Genomic DNA, 22,935 nt, shown 5'->3' on the forward strand with positions numbered 1-22,935 from the left:
GGGCATCGACAAGAAGCAACAGATGGAAACGAATCCAGGAGAGAAGCAGCCTAGAACTAAGGAGAAATTTCCCGATAGGGAGGACAATTAGCCGGTGGAACGGCTTGCCACCAGAAGTTGTGGGTGCTCCGTCCCTGGAGGCTTTTAAGAGGAGACTGGACAACCATTTGGCTGGGATGATAGTATAGGGTCTCCTGATTGAGCAGGGGGCTGGACTAGAAGACCTCCAAGGTCCTTTCCAGCTCTGTTATTCTGTTACTCAGAATATAAAACACAAGGAAAATGAACATAGTGGAGGAACTAAGGGAAGAAAAAAGAAGGGGTAACAGGGGAAAAGGAACAGTAAAGTGTTGCCTTCTGTCTCTCTTTAGCACAGTTAATGATAATAAAACTACAGCCTCAACCTTCTACTTTTACACTACACACATAAACATACACACAGAGATAGATAGATGATAGATAGATAGATAGATAGATAGATAGATAGATAGATAGATAGGATGGAGAGAGATGATAGGCAGGCAGGATAGATAAACAGAGTGGGTAGAGAGGTAGGCAGGTAGGCAGACAGGCAGGCATGGATGGATGGAGAAGGCAGGCAGGCAGATAGAGAGGATGGATGGATGGATGGATGGATGGATGGATGGATGGATGGATGGGTAGGTAGGTAGGTAGGTAGGTAGGTAAGATAGATAGATAGATAGATAGATAGATAGATAGATAGATAGATAGATAGATAGATAGATAGATAGATAGATAGATAGATAGATAGATAGATAGATAGATAGAGGATGGAGAGAGATGATAGGCAGGCAGGATAGATAAACAGAGAGAGGATAGAGAGGTAGGCAGGTAGGCAGGCAGGCAGGCAGGCATGGGTGGAGAAGGCAGGCAGGCAGATAGAGAGAGGATAGATAAATAGATAGATAGATAGATAGATAGATAGATAGATAGATAGATAGATAGATAGATAGATAGATAGATAATGGATGGAGAGAGAGAGATGATAGGCAGGCAGGATAGATAAACAGAGAGAGGATAGAGAGGTAGGCAGGTAGGCAGGCATGAATGGAGAAGGCAGACAGGCAGAGAGAGGATAGATGGATGGATGGATGGATGGATGGATGGATGGATGGATGGATAGATAGATAGATAGATAGATAGATAGATAGATAGACAGACAGACAGACAGACAGATAGATAAGATAGATAAGACAGACAGACAGACAGACAGACAAGACAGACAATGAATACAAAATACTTTGCTTGCAAGCACTGGAATAGATCAAGAACCAAGGCTTGGCCCAAAGAACCCATCAAGTGGGCTTTAAGAGAGACCCAACAATCACCCTCTAACCTGTTCACAGGTTACCTCCCATAAAACCCCACTCTGAATTTCTGCTCTGGTTTGGGGCCTTGGGGAAAATGCCCCATTTGCTTCTGAGATGAGCTGGGAGCCGAGGGCCTCTCCGTGCCTCCCAGGGAGAAAGGAAATTCCCAGCCTGGCCCTTCCCAGCAACAAGGGGACAGAGAAGCCGCCAGCCCTTCAAGCTCCCAGGTGAAAGAAATATACCGTAAATCTGGCAAGAAAAGATCTGTAGCAGCCTGCAAATAACTTGAAACAGGTTCAAAGCCTCCAAGGCGCAGGAATGTGTTCGAGACTAGAAAGGCAAGTTACTAGTCCTCTGCCTAAGCCAAAGGATGGGGAGGAGAACATTTATGTCCCAAAGGTGCTTTTTCCAAAAGGCAACTGGACTTCCTTGGTTTTTTTGTTGTTGTTGTTGTTGTTGTCCCCATTCTGGGAGTTGAAGTCCTCCAGGCTTAAAGTTGTCAAGGTTGGAGACCTCTGCTCTAGAGGTAGTCCTCGACTTATGACCCCAGTTGAGCCCCAGATTTCTGCTGAGTGAGACAGCGGTCAAGTGCATTTTGCCCCATTTTGTGACTGTCCTTGCCACAGCTGCTAAGTGAATCACTGCAGTGGATACGTTTAGTAATCTGTTCGTTAAGTGAATCACGTGAGCTCGGGACCCAGCAGCAACGGTCATAAAATAGATCCATATCCAAGCGCCTGAATTTGGATCTCGTGCACAACACGAGATGCACAACAGTGCACAACATCTCAGACAAGATCCTCACCGAAGCCGAAACCAAGGTCCTTTCGAAAGGATTCAACTTTGCTGTCGCTCCCACATACATCCCCACAGAAACCATCATATGCGGAGTTGAAACCAGCCTGACCAAAACCAACCCTGATGTTGCTAATAGAATCAGACTCGAAATCACCAACATCCTCTGCACTAGCAAACCACCCAAAAGCAACTTATCCAAAGAAGAACAAACTACACTACGTAACCTGAAAGAAGACACCAGCATAATAATCCTACCAGCAGACAAGGGCAACGCGACAGTAGTTATGAACACATCTGACTACCAAACCAAGTTAACCAATCTACTCCTAGACCCCACATACAAACCCCTAAACACAGACCCCACTACCTACCTAGAAAAAACCACCAGATCCAAAATAAAAGCCTCCCCCATCAGCGAAGAAATCCAGCAAAGAATCATACCCAGAGAGAAATCATCCAGATGCCCTAAGCTTTATGGTCTCCCCAAGATACACAAAGAAGGAACCCCACTTAGACCAATAGTCAGCTCCATAGGCTCACCTCCACAAAACCTAGCCAAATTTCTCGCCAAACAACTACAGCCCTATGCAGAATCCATCAACTCACATGTAAGAAACTCATTCCAGTTCATCGAGATCATAAAGAAACAAAACTTACAACCCAGCGACCTACTAGTGAGCTTCGATGTCATATCCCTCTTCACCCAAGTGCCTATAAAACAAGCCTTGACAGCCATCCAAAACAAATACAACCCCCCCAAGCACATCCTAGATCTGTCCAACCACTGCCTATCCAATACATACTTCACCTACAATGGACAAAAATACAAACAAATAGAAGGAGCACCCATGGGGTCACCCCTCTCACCTGTCATCGTAAACCTCTACATGGAACACTTTGAAATACAAGCTCTAGAAAAATATGATCACAAACCCAAACTCTGGCTCAGATAGGTAGATGACTCCTTCATAATCTGGCCACACGGGAAAGAAAAACTGAACAACTTCCTCACACACCTAAACAGCCTGCACCCCAAAATACAATTCACCATGGAAACAGAAGCTAACAATCAACTTCCCTTCCTAGATGTCTTAGTATACAAAAAATCCAATGGCTCCCTAGGACACACCATCTACCAGAAGAAAACACATACACACCGCTATCTACACGCACTCTCACACCACCACCCAGCACAGATCAATTCCGTAGCTGAGACACTCATCTCCAGAACAAAATGCTTAGCCGATGAACAACACCTAAAAACCGAACTACACACTCTCACTAACGTACTAACAGCCAATGGATTCCAAAGAAAGAAGATTGCCCACTTAATCCAAAAAGAAACCAAAATCCAAGACAGAGGACAAGAGAACGGCAAAGCCCTCCTCCCATATATAAAAGGCACTACAGACAAAATCAGCAAGATCCTCCAAAAACACAACATTAAAACAGCATTCTCCACAAACAGAAAAATATCCACCATCCTAAGAAACCCTAAAGACAAAATCAAGTTAGAAAACCAAGGAGTATACGAAATTCCTTGCACCGCCTGTCCCACCACATACATCGGACAAACTAACAGAAGAATAAGTGCACGCATTGAAGAACACAAGAACTCAATCAAAAAAGAAGAACCGACCTCTTCCCTGGTCCAACACCTCAAAGCCACAGGACATGAGATTGACTTTAAAAATACCAGAACTATCGCCAAAACCAAACACTTCAACAACAGAATAATCAGAGAAGCCATAGAGATAGAAAAACGCCCACACAGCATGAATAAACAAGATGATACCTCCCGCCTACCAGCCATTTGGAAACCCGCCCTCATGAACAAACAAGTACCTAACATGAAGAATGACACCAGACCCACACCCACGAGGGCCACACAAGATGCTACCACCACACTTCCACGTAGAAAGCAGACTCACACCCACACAGAAGATGAGACACGACCACAGACCAGAAGCCGTACCGCAGCTGCATCACTACCCGCTTCAAACCCCTCCGACCCATACATGAAGCGAACGGACGCCCACCATGAAGATGTGGCACGACCACGAACGCGAAGCCAAACAACAGGATCACAGCTCACCAGCTCAATTCCCCCAGCAACTAAGACTAACCTGAGCACAACCAAGCCCCCATATGAACAGAACACACCCCCAGCCAATCAGAACACAGCCAACCCCCAACCAATCAGAACACAGCCAAACCCCCAACCAATGAGAACACACCCGCACCCAATCACAACACAGCCAAGCCCCCACCCAATCAAGTCACACCCCCACTAGCAGTTAAAAGGAAGAAGCAGCTGCAAGCTCACATTACTCCGAGAAGCACAAAGCCGAAGACACAAGCCTGAAGATGATGAATGAGACTTCATCGAAACGTCGCCTAGATACTTCCAATTTTACGCAGGAGAAAACCTGAATAACTAAAGATCCGTATATGCATATGTATATATATATTCATCCTTACTTAAATCTTCCAACATTCTTGGTATTATTTAAGTCTCATGGTCACAGATGTCCTCTTAACAACTCATTTCAATCTTGAACCCTCCCTTTCTGTCCGCACCAATCGTAAAATCTATTCCACAGTATATAATATTCCGATTCATCCTTACTTTTCATCTCTAGTGTTAGCCTATCCACTTCAGCGCAAGTCAAGATTTTATTTATTACTTCATCTTCACTAGGAATTTCTTTCTCTTTCCACTTCTTGGCAAATACCATTCTTGCCGTACTGATGACGTGTATTATCAAATATAACTCTTCCTTATTGTATTTTTTTTTGTATAATTCCCAATAAAAAACATTCTGGTCTATTTTAAATCCCATCATTTCTTCCAACCATTTCCCAATCCTGTGCCAAAACTCTTGTGCTTTTTTACATCTCCACCATGCATGATAGCATATGTCTCGTTCCGTTAAACATTTCCAACATTTTGGGGACTGATTTTTATACATCTTAGCCAGCCTAGCTGGCAGGAGATGACATCAGTAAAACATTTTGAAATACATTCTCCTTGTATGCTGTGTCATCTGAGTTCCGATCACATGACCACGGGGACCACAGCAACGGTCATTAAGTATGAAAAACTGTTGTAACTTCAAGTAGTCACTAAGTGGACTGTCGTAAGTTTAGGACTACCTATGAAGCTGGGCCAGCTATCCCAGTTCCTGAGACAGGGGTCCCTCTGCTCTGTGCTTGCTGGTTGTTTCCAAACTCCAGGGTCTTCCTCCCCTGCTCTTTAAATTGAGAATGGGGAGGGGAGGCACTGGGAGGAGGGGGGGAGAGAGACACCTGGGATCGGGTTTCCAGCTTCGGCACTTATAAATAGCTCTTATAAATAGCTCGGCTGGTCAGTTCCAAAAGGGACCTCAGGTTGCCCCTTCCAAAGGACGCTCCTTTCTCACCCACGGTCTCTATGGGCTGCTCCTCCACCCGTTCTGCTGCCTCCCACAACCCGGATGTTCGACAGGGCGAGAATTGTGGGGTGTGAGGAATACCCACCGAGGCATGCGTCACTTCTCGCAGGAGGGAAGGAGGCTTGGTTCACAGTATGGGGGAAAGGGTGTTGCAAACTCAGAAATGCAGATGAACACCCATAGCTGGGCTGAAATAGGATGCCCGGCTTGCCTAATTCCGAGCGGTGTCCTAATTTCAGACCTCTTGGTAAGAAGAGCCCGTTGGGTCTACTTACCCAAGGCACCAGGGTAGAAACTGAGAGTTGGTCAAGGGGCCACAGGAGTTGCCCATCCTTGTGGTAAAGCCACGGGAAACCTTGACAAAACGCAATGTTCCCCAACCTTTGGTATCTTCCTGAAGCAGAATCCAACCTTCCAGAAACTACTGTATATACTCGAGTATAAGCCAGTTTTTCAGCCCAATTTTGTGCTGAAAAAATCCCCTCGCTTATACTCGAGTCAGATCCCTCTGAAAAAAATGGTGTGGAGTCGCGGCCTCCGGCGGCAGCGACTCCCAACAGCCCAGCCAGGAAGGGAAAGGCAAAAGCGCTTTGCCTTTCCCTTCCCGAGCAAGCGGGACTGGGGCGCGCCGGCGGTAGTGACTCCTGACTCAGGGGCCTCCGAGGGAGGGGAAGAGAGTGACTCCTGCCTCCCGCTGTCATCATCATCTTCTTCTTTTGGGTTAGTGAATCAATTAAACCTTTCATGATAGTGAGATCGTTTCCCAAATTAATTATTTTTATTTTTGAAATTTACCAGTAGCTGCTGCATTTCCCACCCTCGGCTTATACTCGAGTCAATAAGTTTTCCCAGTTTTTTGTGTAAAATTAGGTGCCTCGGCTTATATTGGTCGACTTATACTTGAGTATATACGGTACATAGCTAGTCATTTACCCTTTAAGAACTTTGGTATTTAGAATAGAATTCTGTATTGGACACACAAGGAATTTGTCTAGAACCGCTTTATAAAGCCTTGGGAATCCTCCATCCAGTTTTGGTCACCACAATATAAAAATATTCTGGAAAGAAAGCAGGAAAAAAAAGCAACAAATACGATTAAAGGCCTGGAGGTTAAAACTTACGAAGAACAGTTGCAGGAATCCGGTATGTCTAATCTAGTGAAAAGAAGGGCCAGAGATGACATGGTAGCAGCCTTCCAATATCGGGGGCTGCCCCAAAGAAGAAGGGGTCAATTTATGTTCCAAAGCACCTGAGGGCAGGACAAGAAGCAACGGTGGAAACTGAGTAAGGAGAGAAGCAATCTGGAACTTAGGAGGAATTTCCCGATAGAGTAAGCGGAATGACCTGCCACCAGAAGCTGTGGGTACTCCATCCCTGGAGGATCTTAAGAAGAGACCGGACAACCATTTGCCCTGGATGATAATAGTCTCTCCTGCTTGAGCAGGGGGCTGGACTAGAAGACCTCCAAGGTCCCTTTCAACTCTGTTGTTACGTTACCTGTTAACATTAAACGAGAACATCTTTTAAGGCAGGGGTCTCCAACCTTGGCAATTTTAAGACTTGTGGACTTCAACTCCCAGAATTGGCTGAGGAACTCTGGGAGTTGAAGTCCACAAGTCTTAAAGTGGCCAAGGTTGGAGACCCCCCGTTTTAAGGTGTCCTGCTCAAAAGTGGATGTCAAATCCCCCTGGGGACAGAGGGGGGTTGAGGGGGGAACCGCATATGGCCGTGGGTAGACAAATCAGACGAGCAGCTTCAATTCAATCGAGTGGAGCAGAACTAGGGACAACCCTTGGGCTAGACAAAAGTTTGCATTATTATTATTATTTTTGGCAATTGGGCAGAATGTTTGAGTCCCGGGCTCGAATATCAGCTTGACTGCACATCTGCAGGAGTCCCTACCAGGCGTCGAAACGTCAACCTCGAAAGTTGTACTTGTTTAAACCTCCCTTTGCCCTGGCACCTGCAAACCCTCCAGCCTGGCTTCCCTTTCGAAGGCAAACTGGAGAACATCGCCGTAAAAGGTTGAAACAAGCCGCTGTTTGAAAACGCTCATCTGACAGGGCTGGCCTTACTCTCCACACGCAACCGAGATACAACTTTAAGTACAGCTTCATTTACAAAGGGTTTTCCCCCCACCTTCCTCCTCCGGATGGAAAAGTCCCGCCTGTTCCAACATCCTTTGCAAAAAATAATAAAAAATAAAAATACGTAGGGGTGTCTGATGCAATAAAGCCAGACCAAGTGACAGAAGTGCTTTTGAGCCAGACGTACTACACGGAACATCTGTCAGCAGCAGCAGAAGGCCTTTGAAGATTTCCCCCAAAACGGCTGACTGGGTGTCCTGAGAAGGTCCCAGGCGCTTGCTGAGCCCCCACCCCCGGTTTCTCTGACACAGGGTGGGTGGGTGGGTGGGATCTTTATCACACCCGGGGCGAGAGCCACTAAAATAGACGGCGGTGAACTTGTCCAAACATGAAGGCGCCGTCTCCCCTTTGACGTCTCCTAGAAATGAATTCCGATGCGTCTTCCTCAGATCCTTCCCACCTCCTCATTCTGCGGTTCTGGGCCTGGAGGCTGATGAACTGTTCAGTGCAGGGGTGGGCAACCCATGGCTCCGGAGCCACATGCGGCTCTTTCATCCCTCTGCTGCAGCTCCCTGTCGCCGGTTGGCATCACAATTTTGAGAGGGGATTTCAATTTTTTTTGCAGGGGGGGAATAAGCATGGTGTGCCAGGAGGAGACTCTATGGCAAGGGGTGGGTTTTCGGGTCAGCTCCACAATGGATAGGGCTTTTGGTTAGGACAGGTAGAGGAAAAAGGATGCCACACTAGGAAGAGACTCTATGGTGGGGGAACCGGACATCCGGTCGGCTCCAGAATTGAACGGGAGGTTTCTAGTTAGGACCGTTGTGGCTTTTTGAGCAGGGGTGGGATTCTACCGGTTCAGACCGGTTTTATAGAACCGGTTGTTACGATTCTGCACAGTTCAGAGAACTGGCAAATCGTGCCCCTGGATGGCCCCGCCCCTCCTAGCCAGTCCTTATCATGCATGCCCCCCACGCTCCATTTTTTCCTTCCTGGGCCCCAGGGAAGCCTTCTGGGAGCAAAAATGCCCCTGCCAGGAGGCTTCCCTGAGGCCCAGAAGACCCCAAAATGGAGGGGTGCTGCCAAATGAAAAACGAAAAAAGAAGCCACGCCCACCCAGTCACATGGCCACGCCCACCTAGGCACATCCACAGAACTTTGAATCCCACCCCTGTCTTTGAGTGTTTAAGGTTGCTGACCCCTGGTTTAGTGAAGGAAGTCACCAGCTGCTCCACTTACAACTCTGAGCCCGGCACATTTTAGGAAGAGAACCCGGTCAGTCGGCCCTGGCAAGAAGCAAGAGGCGCCGACATCTGTTTTCAACTACAGGTCGTCCCCGACTTACAACAGTTCATTTAGTGACCATTCAAAACGACAACACCAACACCAGTTTGCACACTTGTGACCGTGGCAGCAACCCCCGTGGTCACGTGATCAAAATTCAGGCACTTGGCAACCGACTCGTATTTATGACCTTTGCAGTGTCCCAGGGTCAAGTGATTCCCCTTTTTGCGACCTTCTGACGAGCAAAGTCAAGGAAGCCAGTTTCGTTTAACAACCAGGTTATACTAACTTATCCACTGCAGTGATTCACTTAACGAATGTTTTGCTTGACAGAAACGTCGGGCTCAATTGCGGTCATAAGTGGGAGGACTATCCCGTACTAAATTTGAGTGGCTTAAAATTAGCGGCCTCCCGCTTTTGAATAAAATGTGTTTGGAGCCGATACGAGCCGACTCCACCTCGGCATGTACAATAACTAATTTTTTTTTTTTTGCCCTGAGAAAATCTAGCTCTCAATTTCTCTGCTTAGAACAAATGAAGATTTCAAAAGACACAAAGTCAAGCCAACACCTCTGCGTGCTTGAAGCTGATTTTGAAAAAAGCTAGAACAATAAAATTTGAAAGACCACTAAGACCTGCATCCAGGGGGGAAAAGTGTTTTTGTCTCCAGGCCCTTAATCGTCTTAGTTGCTCTTCTCTGCACTGTTTGTAACATTAATATTAACTCTAATAATTATAAACTTAGTAAGTCAATATGATAACATTGTAATACTATAACGGTAATATTATAAGCTTCCTAAAACTTATGATCATTGCAGTCATGTGATGACCCAGGGCGGGATACAAAAGCAACAAAGTCACAAAAACAGGTGAAGTAATCCCTTCAACTTGGCTTCAAAGGTCCAATTATCATTGACTGGAGAAAAAACTCCCCCACAAACAGTTGCAAAAAGGAAGAACTTCCGTTCAAACTCAAAATACATATAAATTATCAATAGAAAAAAAACAACACAAACCACACTGAAGCAATTAATGAGACAAGGCAGGATAAGGGCTTGAAGGCGTCCACAGATATCGAAATTACACATACTGGAAAGGACACCAGGACTCAGATAAAAACTGAAAGACTAGAAATATTTTCACTGGCCTATGCGCAGTTTGTCCTTTTAAACAGTCCTCACAGCTGCAACCCATGAAGGGGATCAAGGCCCTTTCCTCCCCCCACTCCCGTAGACCACACCATTCATGTTTCTCCCTTATCCACTCCTCCCTGTGTGCCCTAGGATGAAGTGGGGATGGGCCTGGGTCTTTCTCTGAATGCCCAGCCAGCCTGTGCCCTTCCCCAGTTTCCTCCACAACCTTCAGAGCCACACTCCCACTCCCTGTCGGCTGTTCCTCCTCTCCCTCAGAATCAGATTCTAACAGGGGCATGACAAGTCCTTTCCATCAAAGGGAAGAAACAATTGGAGGCCAACTGGAGCTTCCAACTGATTACAGGTAGTCCTTTGAAAGGCCAAGGGGAAGCGGCTTGTGGCTTGTGCGTAGCAGGCAAAGCTGATAAGACACGGTTGTAATACTGTGATGCAACAGCCGAGGAAAAAGTGGCAAGTGGGGGATGGAGGGGAGTCAGCCTCTTTAGATGCAATCTCTAGGTTGCATGATACAGGAAACAGCAACCTAACGTCCAAGGCCCTTGCAAGCCAGTAACACATCCCAGGATTACACATCCACCCGTTTTACAAAAGGAAAATGGAGGCAGGGCAATTTCTGGCCAATTTCTGGATGAGATGATGGAAGGGGGAGCTAGCCAGGAATTGGCTTTCTCACTACTCAACTGTTTGGTATCTCTCTCTGGTTGATCTACGGTTCATTGGAAGCTGGGGCATCTAACCCCTGGCAATTTCAAACCTTGTGGACTTCAACTCCCAGAATTCCCCAGCCAGCAATGATGACCGGTGGGCAAAACTTGCTTAACACATGTCCTTGCTTAGTGACATAAATTCTGGGGCCCGATATGGTCGTAAGTTGAAGACATCTGCAATGGGTTTTTTTTTTTTGTTTTTTTTTTTGCGGAAAAAGAAGGGAGCTGCTGTTCATCAGGCAAAGCTTGGAGAGATAAAGACCGGTTGATCAACTCCCAGCGACCAGAGATTTACCACTGATTATTGTACATTTTCTAACCGCGTGGCTTTTGTGGGAAAAACACAGCGGTGTTTTCCCACGGTCTTCTTCATGCAATGTTGCCAGTGAGGATCTGCCTCCAGCATCTCCCTGCAGTGCTGCTGGTCCATACAGGGGCCTGCTGGCTTGAGCTGGGCAGCTGGGGTGACTTTCATCCCCTTGGGCGACCCTGCTGAGAATACAGGCCGTCCTCGGCTTACGACCACAATACCGCCCCAAATTTCTGTTGGTAAGCGAGACCGTTGTTAGAGTGGCGCGGTGGCCTAGAAGTGGAGCTCTCGCCTCACAATCAGGAGGCTGTGAGTTCGATCCTAAGTAGAGGCAGATATTTCTCTCTCTGGTCGCAATGAGAATATATCTGCTGAACACAACTCCGCACTGGCTACAGGAAGGGCATCCGGCCATTAAAACACTCTGCTAGCTCCATTCAGTTTCCCAGGCTCCACCCCACAAGGGATTATGGGGTTGTTAAAAGATGCTGAAGTGAGACCGTTGTTAAGTGAGTTTGAGCTCCATTTTAGTCCCCCCGGGTTGTTAAGTGAATCTGGCTTCTCCACTGACTTTGCTTGCCAGAAGATTGGGGGATGCTTCAACTGTCATAAATGACAGCCATCCGGATTCTGATCACGTGATCATACGGATGCAGCAACAGTGGCTCTTAAGTCACATTTTTCAACTTCAAATGGTCACTAAACGAGGGGCTGTTAAGTCAATGACCATCTACATACACTCCTGACTGGACAGACACACTTATCTTTCCACGATGAAGCAGCCCAAAGACTTGGAGGGGGTGAAATTTAGAGTGAATTCAAAAGGTAAAGCAATGTTTCTCAACCCGGCTAGCTTTAAGACCGCTGGGATTCAGCTCCCAGAATTCCCCAGCCAGCGCATGCTGAAGTCCACTGGTCTTAAAGCTGCCCAAGTTGAGAAACAGTGTGTGTGTGTGTGTGTGTGTGTGTGTGTGTGTGTGTGTGTGAGAGAGAGAGAGAGAGAGAGAGAGAGAGAGATATTCAAAGGCACACTACATAAGGCATGTGTGGCATGTGCCAACAGTGAGGCCATGCCCGGATTAAGAGAGCCAACTGCCGCCTCTGTCACCTTCCTCAGCCTTGGAAACCCAAGTCCCTGAGTTCAGGCGAGGGGAGAAGCAGCTGTTGACGGTAACCAAACCCAGGCATCCTGCTCCGTGCTCTACAGGTGGGGAACAGTGCCTTGCGGGCATGCAAAGCCACGGAACAAGCTCCCGGGGAGACGTGGCACCGTTCGGGGGAGGCTGGCCTGGGCTTGCCAGCCGTGGGAGGGTGACTATCCATCAACTGACAGGCAGAGCAGCCCCACCCCCCTGACCTGTTTTCCTATCCTCCCGTTTCCCAACACATCCATTGTGCAATTGTGACCTGTCCATCAACCAATCGGAATAAGAGCTGGAAGGTCTTCTAGTCCAACTACCTGCCCAGACAAACGGCTGCCCAGTCTCTTCTTAAAAACCTCCAGTGATGGAGCCCCCACAACTTCTGGTGGCAAGCTGTTCCACTGGTTAATTGTTTTAATTGTCAAGAAATGTCTCCTTCATTCCAGGCTGATTCTCTCCTTGATTAGAATTAGAATTTAGAATAGAGCTGGAAGGGACCTTGGAGGTCTTCTAGTCTAACCCCCTACTCAAGCAGGAGAACCTATCCTATTTTAGGTAAGTGGCTGTCTAGTTTCTTCTTAGAAAACCTCCAGAGATGGGGCACCCACGATTTCTGAAGGCAAGCCATTCCACTGGTTAATTGTCCTCACTGTTAGAAAGTTTCTCCTTAATTCTTGGTTGCTCCTCTCCTTGGCTAGTTTCCATCCATTATTTCTTGTCCTGCCTTTTGGGGCTTGGGAGAATAGGTTGACCCTCCTCTTCTTTGGGGCAGCCCCTCCTGGAATGCTGCTATCCTGTCCCACCCAGTCCTTCTTTTCTCAAGACTGGCCCTACCCAATTCCTGCAACCGCGCTTCCTATGTTTTAGTCTCCAGGCCCTTCATCAAGTTAGTTGCTCCGCTTTGCACTTTCCCCAAAGTCAGTAAATGTCAATAATTATGGTGATGAGAAGTCCCAGGGCTTTAAAAAAGAATAATAAAGCACAACGATGTGCCATTGGGGTTAAGATTGAGACACTGGCACCCCAAGAAGAACAGAGAGCAAAGGGGGCTTTCAATGCTTTGGCTGGGTTGGAATTTGAAGCCCCCTCCACATATAGCTGTCAATTCCAAACCTTAACCTGCTTCAGACGTTCATGCTGTCCTTCGTGGCACCATCAGTATGCCGCACACTTCCCACTGCCATGAAACATGCTTTCTAAATAGGAGGCCACCAGGATTTTCCCCCAAGGTTGGAATATCTAATTTCATAGCTGCTGGACTAAGAAAAGACATTTTTCTAGAAACGACGCGTGCGAACAAAAGGTCCCTTTGCCCAGAATGTTACCTTTAATATATGTACGTACGTAATGTATGTATATATAAAAATATAAATATAAAAGTTTGGGGACAATTAGCTCACACAGCAGAACTTAGGTTGCGGTGCAGGCGGAGGTAGTCCTCAACGGTTCATTTAGTTACAACGGCAGTGAAACATGGGACTTAGGACCGCTTTTGAGTTACGACCTTTGCCGCATCCCCAGGGTCACGAGATCCAAATTCAGGCGCTTGGATATGGATCTATTTTAGGACCGTTGCTGCTGGGTTCCGAGGTCACGTGATTCACTTAACGAACAGGTTACTAAACGTATCCACTGCAGTGATTCACTTAGCAACTGTGGCAAGGAAAGTCACAAAATGGGGCAAAATGCACTTGACCTCTGTCTCACTCAGCAGAAATCTGGGGCTCAACTGGGGTCATAAGTCGAGGACTACCTCTAGAGCAGAGGTCTCCAACCTTGACAACTTTAAGCCTGGAGGACTTCAACTCCCAGAATTCCCCAGCCAGCTTTGAATTCTAGGAGTTGAAGTCCTCCAGGCTTTGAATTCTGGGAGCTGAAGTCCTCCAGGCTTTGAATTCTAGGAGCTGAAGTCCTCCAGGCTTTGAATTCTGGGATTTGAAGTCCTCCAGGCTTTGAATTCTGGGATTTGAAGTCCTCCAGGCTTTGAATTCTGGGAGGGAGTTGGGATTTGAAGTCCTCCAGGCTTTGTCTCCCAGGCATTGAATTCTGGGAGTTGAAGTCCTCCAGGCTTTGAATGAAGTCCTCCAGGCATTGAATTCTGGGAGCTGAAGTCCTCCAGGCCTTTGAATTCTGGGAGTTGAAGTCCTCCAGGCTTTGAATTCTGGGAGTTGAAGTCCTCCAGGCATTGAATTCTGGGAGTTGAAGTCCTCCAGGCCAGTTGAAGTCCTCAGGCTTTGAATTCTGGGAGTTGAAGTCCTCCAGGCTTTGAATTCTGGGGTTGAAGAGTTCTGGGATTTGAAGTCCTCCAGGCTTTGAATTCTGGGAGCTGAAGTCCTCCAGGCTTAAAGTTGCCAAAAGTAGACCCCTGCTCTATAGGAGCCCAGGTAAAAGAAGGTGGAATTAAACGCATCACTGCTCGCCCTCCAAGCTGCACTGCTGAGCCGTTGAGCCATGTCAGATACACCAGTGTGGTCAGAGAAGGGTGGAAACAGCTGGAACCCTAGTGCTTTGTTAAAAAGATAAACAACTGGAAGCCAACTTCAGCAAACTCCATATTCTCCAGGGAGTGGGAGGAGAAAGTATTTTGTCAGGGACTTACTCACTCAATGAATTGCAAAGCTGGCTAGGAGTGAGCAGCCTCCCTCTGCTCCTCATTAGAAGCTGTGCCGGTTCAGTACTATCCTCGGGATCCATTTAATTTTATTTAATTAAACATTTACGCTCTTCCTCTCCTCTATAAGGCGACTCTGGGCAGCCTACTGGCTGTCCTTCCCATACGATGTGCAATCGAGCCCCACATTTCTGCTGCTAAGTGAGACAGGCATTCAGTGAGCTTTTGCCCCATTTTACAAACTGCCTTGCCACTGTCGTTAAGTGAATCGCGGCAGCAGCTGAGTTAGTAACACAGCTGTTAAGTGAATGGGGCTTCCCCCCCATAGAGTTTGCGGGTGAGAAGGTCCCCAAAGGAAATCCTAGGACCCCCAGGACACTGCAACCGTCATAAATATGAGTCAGTCGCTAATTGTGCATTTTGATCATGTGACCATAGGGGCACTGCAAGGGTTGTAAGTGTGAGAAATGATCATGTCCCTTCTTTTCAGCGCTGCTGTAACTTCGACCAGTCACTAAATGAACTGTTTTAACTGTCAAGGTGCAGATATATACATTAAACTTTTTTAAATGATAAAAGGTAAAGGTTCTCCTCGCATATACGTGCCAGTGGTTCCCGGCTCTAGGGGGCGCTGCTCATCTCCGTTACAAAGGCACTGAAGAGCCAGCGCTGTCCGAAGACGTCTCCGTGGTCATGTGGCCGGCAGGACTAAACGCCGAAGGCACGCAGGACGCGGTTACCTAAGTGGACCCTCTTTTTCTACTTGCATTTTTGACGTAGTTTCGAACTGCTAGGTTGGCAGAAGCTGGGACAAGGAACGGGGAGCTCACTCCGTGACGCAGCGCTGGGGATTCAAATAGCCCTAACTGCCAACCTTTCCGATCGACAAGCTCAGGGTCTTAGCCCCCGAGCCACCGCGTCCCTTTTTAAATTATACAAAGCTCAAAACTAACAGATAAGACAGGCAGGGGGGATGTGGGGTCTTCTTAACCCACTAGAACCCATCTCGAGACCACCCCTCCCAGGCTGGCATTTGTCCACAAGGGCCAGTTCGGCCCATGCCCCCCCCACACCTTCCTCGCTCTGGCTCGGCCCCACTTTCTCAGCTGTGCAGAACCACAGCCCTGGGAGGGAGGGAGAGGTCTTTAAAGGGGCCAGCAACGCTGCCCAAAGCTATGGGCCAAGTTCCCTCACACCACGCCATGCTTCCCGACGCTGGCAAAAATGATTCAGCTTCTTCCACCTACGGCCAAACGCTGGAAGTTGAAGGTTGCTAACGAAGAGGGAAGGGGAAACGGCTGCCGAAGGCCAACGGGGAGATCTCTCCTAGGGCTTGATCCTCTTTCCATTTGACTCTCCAGCCTTTGAAACCCCCCTTTTGGGCTCCATTGCTGTAACTTCTTGAGCCATTAAAAAGCTGCCAAACCTCCAGCTGGAAGCTTTATAAGTCAGCGTGGGGCCTCCCCCTTGAAGTGAGACATGCCAAAGCCTCCGGAGAAGAGATTCCCAGGCTCTGGAATGGCTCCAGGCTGGCCACTTGCTTTCCCCGACAGGATGTACCCTCAAGGCTTCCTGTTCAGCATGGGAGTCTGCCAGGACAACCCCCTTGGTCCTCTTCTTCCAAGTTGGGCCTGACCGTTAGGCTCTTCTGAGGCTTTTATTCAGATACTTTTAATTTTCTCCATTTTATCGCGCGTCTTGGAAGCATTTTTTTTTTTTACATCTGTCACACTCTACTCGCCTCCCTTTTAAGGTCTATTTATTTGGTTGTTTTTTTTTAAAAAAAAAAGGCTGTTTGTTTGTTTTATTTCTTAGTTGGCCGAGCTAGTTTAAATCAAACCCTGGTTGAATGGTTCTACCTCCCTCCCTTTTCTTTCTAGTGTGACCGTAGACTGGCTAAAAAAACGTCAACTTTCTTTCAATAATAATAATTGCAGCTTGTTTCCTGTTTAAGCCCCTTTAATTTTAACTGTAGGTAGTTTGGGAACCAGCGAATCCTCAAACCAGTCTCGAGGCTCCCTTGTTTCAGGCAAAGGGTTCGGGGACGGACACACACACACACAGACACACACACACACAGACACACACACACACAGATTCTTAGTAAAAATAGCCGGGATTAAATCCCACATTCCCTGCTCGTTCAGCAGACAAGGGGAGGCGCAACACACACACACACACACACACACAAACACACAGAAGGCCAGAGCGTGCTGCGGCTTGTGAGGCTGGTTTTAGAGGCTTCTGTGAAATGGTTCTCCCCACGCTTCTAATAGCCTCCCTCCTCCTCCTCCTCCTTACTCACTGCACCTTCTTTCTCTCCTCTCTCAAATGCTGCATGGAGACCCCACCGAGTCAGCAAAATCACAAGCCTGTCGTCGTTTTCAGACACGGATCTGGCACAAGCGCGCTCGGTTGAGCTCGGATCGGAGGCTCCCAGTTCAGGTTCTATAACACAGGCCGACGAAAGAAAGCACAGTCGCGCGCACACGCATGGGGGCTTGCTCTCTTGCAAGCCACGATAGGCAGCCGGATTTCCCGCTTAGACCAGGATCCTAGACACAGCCTCCATCGAAACCCAATTCCCAGTAACTCAGCCAAGGGTTATATCTTGGGGGGGAGAGGGGCACGAAAGGGTTCTGCTTTTAACTGTCAGATCGTATCGTCACAAGTTCTGGGTCAAACTCTGAACCTGATCTGGGGCTTTGCTAGTAAACAGCCGAGGTATCTGCAGAGGCTGGCTGGCCTGGCTCAGGAATGGAGGGAATCAGGGTGGGTGGGTATTTTAATACTACAGGCAGTCCTTGGCTTACGACCATAAACGAGGATGAAATTTCTGTTAAGTGAGACATTTGTTAAAAGTGAGCGTTGCTCTGTTTTATTACCTTCCTTGCTAGAGTTAAGCGAATCACCGCAGTTGCTACATTGGTAACATGGCGGTTAATCTGGCTTCCGAGTTGACTTTGTCAGAAGGTCGCCACAGGGGATCATGTTGGCCCCAGGGACACTGTGACCGTCGTAAATGTGAACTAGCTCCCAAGCATCTGAATTCTGATCCCGTGATCGGGAGGATGCTGCAACAGCCGTGTAAAAAACGGTCCTAAGTCACATTTTTCAGTGGCATGGTTAATTTTGAATGGTCATTAAGTGAACTGTTGTACATCAAGTACAATCCATTTATTTGCCTCTTATCAAGGCATTTCTTTCTACATTCCCCCGCCCCCCCCCAAAAAAAACCAAAATGCTCAGGATGTATTTTTATTGCCAGAACGGCATCCCTTATCACCAAGAGACGGAGTGGCTTTTGCTGAATGGACAGAAAAAGGAACAAAAGGCAGCAAGCGTTGATGGTTCCCCCCGACAAAAATAAAATGAAAACACCCTTGAAAAAAAAAAATCACCTGTCTTCATACGGAGAGGATCTGGGATCCAACACAATCATTTTTGCCCAAGCTCTCTCACCAGATGTCAAAAGGAGGCTGAAAAACAACAGCCGGATTGTGCACCGTGAAATGTTAAACTCCACGCACTGTTTTTCTTCGCCCTTCAAAAGTCAGAAGTCGCTATTTTTTTCCACACCTTCCCCCCCCCCTTTTCTTTTCCTCCCCTGGATAAGGCCAGGAACAGCTGGCACTCCCAGGCTGTTCCAATTTGCAAACCTGTCCGACGCACTCACTTTTTCCTCAGGGGCCTCTCTGGTGCAAGCTCAACAAAATACAAGTTTTTCTGGTTTGGCAGGCATTCAGAGGACCTTTAGCACCCATCCCTTAATTGGACACGAGGCCCCCCCCTCCCCAAAAGGCATCTTCCTTAGCACCTGCCACTCCACCTCAATTCGTTCTCTGGATTGGGGTTTCCTTGTGGGATCTAGTAGGTTAAAGCCTTGAACACAACACTCCCATTCTGCCGCCCCCAGTTTCCTCTGTTGCGAATGTTTAATATTGTTGGGTTCCCAAGTGCTCTCTGAGCTTCGTTTTCTTGCAGACGTTTCATTACCCAACTAGGTAACATTATCAGTGCGAGGAAAGAGTAGGGTTTGTAGGAGAGGAGGACTGTGGGATCCTCAGTGCTCTCTGGGCTTGGTGGTTTTCTTGAAGACATTTCATTACCCAACTAGGTAACACCGCTAGTGCTAGAAGGGAGTGGGATTTGTGAAGTGGAAAAGGTATACTGTTTGTTTTACACAGTAAAATTGTTGCTTTAGTGGTTTTCCTTGGCCAAAGCTTCCTGTCATTTTGTTTAGTGAAAAACAGCTCTTTCTGCATGGAAAGTTTGGCCATAGTCCATTGATAGAATGCAAATGTTTTGTCATTTCCCAGCTGTCTAAAACCATAGCTGCCTTTTGAAAGGTTATATTTACCTACCAAAAGGCATTTCACAGAAACCTGCCTAAAGGGGGAAGAGGACCGTGGGGTCCTTGTTGTTTTCTTGCAGACGTTTTATTACCCAACCAGGTAAGATTATCAGTGCTAGAAGGCCACTATATGGCATTCTTTCCTCAAAGAACAGCAATCAGCTGAAGATGACTAAGAGACTTACTAATTTCTTGCCATTCCCAACCTACATAATTGAATCCTCATCCTTCTTTCTGGAAGCCACCAGAACACCTGGCTTGTAGAACCAGTCTTCGCCAAAGAGGCCCAACCTCTCTGCTTCAGGTACAAGACAGACAGGAACACCATTCAGGAGTGCCCCACAAACAGACCATTTCGCCATTGCCCCAAATGCTGCAAAACAGCCCAGCCAGCCCTTTTTTCCCAAGCAGAAACCAAGATAGGTCAAAGCCAACCCACACCAGAACTGCTTTAGCGACTGCTCTACTACATTCACAACATTCAGTACAAAAAAAAAAAAAAAGTCCGTTGTCCATTAACTAAGGTTACCCGAAACCAGAATATACGTGCTTTGCTTGCTTATATCCATTTTTTTTTTCGTTTCCACCAAATCCAACCAAACAGAAAGAACCCAGGCAACCTTCATTACATTCTCCCCTAACAGCCTTCGTTGGATCAAGCAACACAGGAGACAAATCCAATAAATAAGAGTTAATTTAGAGTTTAAATTAAGAGGTAAATCTATAACTATCCACAGGAAGGAGATTTGAACAAGAGGAGATGGTTTATTTTTCCAGCTTTGCAATGGGGAAAGGAAGGTTGACAAATACCCCCCCAAAAAACTGCATTTCTCAACCTCAGGGTTTTTTTTTGTTTTTTTTTTGATGAGCCGACTCCCAGAATTCCTAGCCAGCATGTTTTAAAGGTGGGTGGACTCCAATTCCCAGAATCCCACACCCCGCTGGCTAGGGAATTCTGGGGGTTGGAATCCACCCACCCTAAAACTGGTTGGGAATTTCTGGGCCTCATGGCTCATCCATCTTAAAGCAAGAGGAGTGGAGCATTCTGGGAGACAAAGGGCACTCACCATAAAGGGGATTATGGGACTTGAAGGCCATCCATCTTAAACCTCTTAAAACAGACTGGGTGGTGGATTTGGGGAATTGGAGTCCACCCCTTTCAAAGCATCTGGCTGGGGAATTATAGGGCTTGAAGCCCCCCCCCCATCTTAAAGCAAGCTAGGCTGGGGATTCTGGGGCTGTAGTCCACCCACCTTAAAAGCAAGCTAGGCTGGGGATTCTGGGGGCTGTAGTCCACCCACCTTAAAAGCAAGTTAGGCTGGGGATTCTGGGGGCTGTAGTCCACCCACCTTAAAAGCAAGCTAGGCTGGGGATTCTGGGAGCTGTAGTCCACCCACCTTAAAAGCAAGCTAGGCTGGGGATTCTGGGAGCTGTAGTCCAGCCACCTTAAAAGCAAGCTAGGCTGGGGATTCTGGGAGCTGTAGTCCGCCCACCTTAAAAGCAAGCTCGGCTGGGGATTCTGGGAGCTGTAGTCCGCCCACCTTAAAAGCAAGCTCGGCTGGGGATTCTGGGAGCTGTAGTCCGCCCACCTTAAAAGCAAGGTAGGCTGGGGATTCCGGGAGCTGTAGTCCACCCACCTTAAAAGCAAGCTAGGCTGGGGATTCTGGGAATTGAAACCCCCCCTTAAAGGGGCTGAGGTAGAGGCAGGCACAGTTTCGGGGGCCGCCAGAGGCAGCCCTGCCCCTCCTCGTCCGACGCAGCCTGGCTGGGCGGGCTGAAAAGGGGTCGCCCCGGGGCCCTCTGCCCTCCCGGAGCTGGCAGTCCCCACGGTGGGCCCAGACGCGGCCGCGTCCCTGCCTACCTGCCGTGGGCCCCGCGGGGCCTCCACCGCTGCGCGATGCCCACCCGCCCGCTGGGCTACCTCAGTTCGACTCGCCCGCTCGCGCTCCCTCAGCCCCGGCCACGCCCCTCCCCACCGCGCCCCTCCCCTCCCCTCCCTGCCCATTGGCTCGCGCCTCGCCGCCCCTGACAGCGCGCCGCCCATTGGCCGCTCGCCGACGAGGCCCGCCCCCCGTTGGCCGTCGGGACGCCCTCACCTCATTGGCCCGCAGACCCGTAAAGACGCCTTTCCTCGCTCAGGGGGTGAGGGGGCGCTCGCCACGGCCGCGCGTGACGTAGGCGGAGGGCCCCCTCTTTCCGAGCGCTGATTGGCGGAGGCTCTGCCCTCCGTCTTCAAAGCGGCTGCGTCTCCCACGTGGCAGCCCTACGATGACGACCCATTGGCCTCCTGAAGGTCTCCGCCTTTGCCGCCCCACGCGGGTGCTGATTGGACGAACCCACAAAGACCTCCGCCAATCTGAGAAAGGACTAAACCAAGACGGCGGTGGGGGGGGGAAACGCGGTCCCGTCGCAGCTCGGCTCTTTGTCTTGGGCGAAAGACTTTATCAATGTCCCCCCCCTGCGAGAAATAGCTTGACCGGACCGCAGCGCCGACACGTGGCTTGGACAGCAGTTTTCCCCCTTGTGAGCGTGGCTGCAGCTGCGAGGTTTCCTTTGGATGGGAGACCCCGAGGAAATCCAGCCAGGAAGAATTTACAGTGTAAACAAATCCCAGAAAACGGGCTCGGAGTGTGGAAAGGCTTACACTTCATGATCCCTTGGCTCAAATCCTGGAGCGGCGAACAGAATTGATAGTTTATTTTTTCTGCTTTGTATATGCCACCCAACTCATTCTGAAAAGCAACTCTGGGCAGTTTATAATTAAAATCGAATACAGGACTTACAACAGTTCGTTAAGTGACCGTTCAAAGTTGCAACGGCAGTGAAAAATGTGACTTAGGACCATTTTTCACAGTTAACGACCGTTGAAGCCTCCCCTTGGACACATGAGTGTCCTTGGGGTCACGTGATCCCCTTTTTGAGAGCAAAATCAACGGGGAAACTGGATTCGATTAATTTAACATATGCAGGGATTCACTTAACAAATGAATAGAGTGAATGAGCTGGAAGGGACCCTGGAGGTCTTCTAGTCCAGCCCTCTGTTTGGTTCGTAGAGTGCGGCAAAACTCAAATTCAATTGTGTTGCGTTGATTGTCACAGTGCTCTCTGCTGACACCTGCTGGTTAAAAATGATTCGGTTTTTTTTCTTAGCGCATGCGCAAAAACCTCGGCAGGGACAGAAGAATACGTGCAATAGGCGTCCAAGAACTATCCTCCATTGGTCGGCGATATCATCCTATGTCCCCTGTCTTTTCCAATCAGTTTCCAGGCTTTGCGCATGCGCCTTGTGCGAAGACGGGGATGGCACGGTGCTGTATGCGGCGGATTCCGTCTCAAAAAAGAAAAAAAAACTTCCGCGCCTGCGCGATGGGCTACCGACTCTCCCGTGGCGCATGCGTAGATATTTCCTCGAACCCAGTAATAGTAGTCGAGTGCCCTGGTTGGTGTGAACGCGGCTCTCCCTTCGTTTCCGTACCGAGTGGATTTAAGGGGGATCCCGGGTCGGTGCGGAAAAGCGGGGACACGCGTCTGGGGTCTTTTGGCGTCGTGTGAATGCTGCAGGGGCGGCGCTTGAGAGGCAGGGAGAAGCGGAGACTGCCGACCCCTCGTGGCGCTTGGCGGCAAGTGCAGCAGAGTGCCCTAGGAAAGAGGTTGAAAGGGTTGGGCTAGATGACCCACGAGGTCCCTTTCCAACCCTATCCTGGGATTTTAGGATTCTGCAGA

The 22,935-nt window shown here is 48.4% G+C and overlaps 1 protein-coding gene across 3 annotated transcripts in view; it reads right to left on the minus strand.

Annotated features, from left to right (window-relative positions):
• PAIP2B (poly(A) binding protein interacting protein 2B) overlaps positions 1-21,468 on the minus strand; it is a 41,718-nt gene extending 20,250 nt beyond the window's left edge. For 2 of the 3 annotated variants that reach the window (XR_015749560.1, XM_026689930.2), the window contains exon 1: positions 21,074-21,146. The gene's annotated coding sequence lies outside the window, so the exon portion shown is untranslated. Of the gene's footprint in view, positions 1-21,073; positions 21,147-21,308 lie in introns of those variants that run through there. The other variant, XM_087965742.1, reaches the window with a different exon arrangement.
• Positions 21,469-22,935: the final 1,467 nt, after the last annotated feature.

The sequence above is a fragment of the Notechis scutatus genome, chromosome 4 (assembly GCF_049901735.1).
Source record: "Notechis scutatus isolate UNSWTSFEM ecotype Mainland chromosome 4, rNotScu1.2, whole genome shotgun sequence".
Taxonomy (NCBI): Eukaryota; Metazoa; Chordata; class Lepidosauria; order Squamata; family Elapidae; genus Notechis; species Notechis scutatus.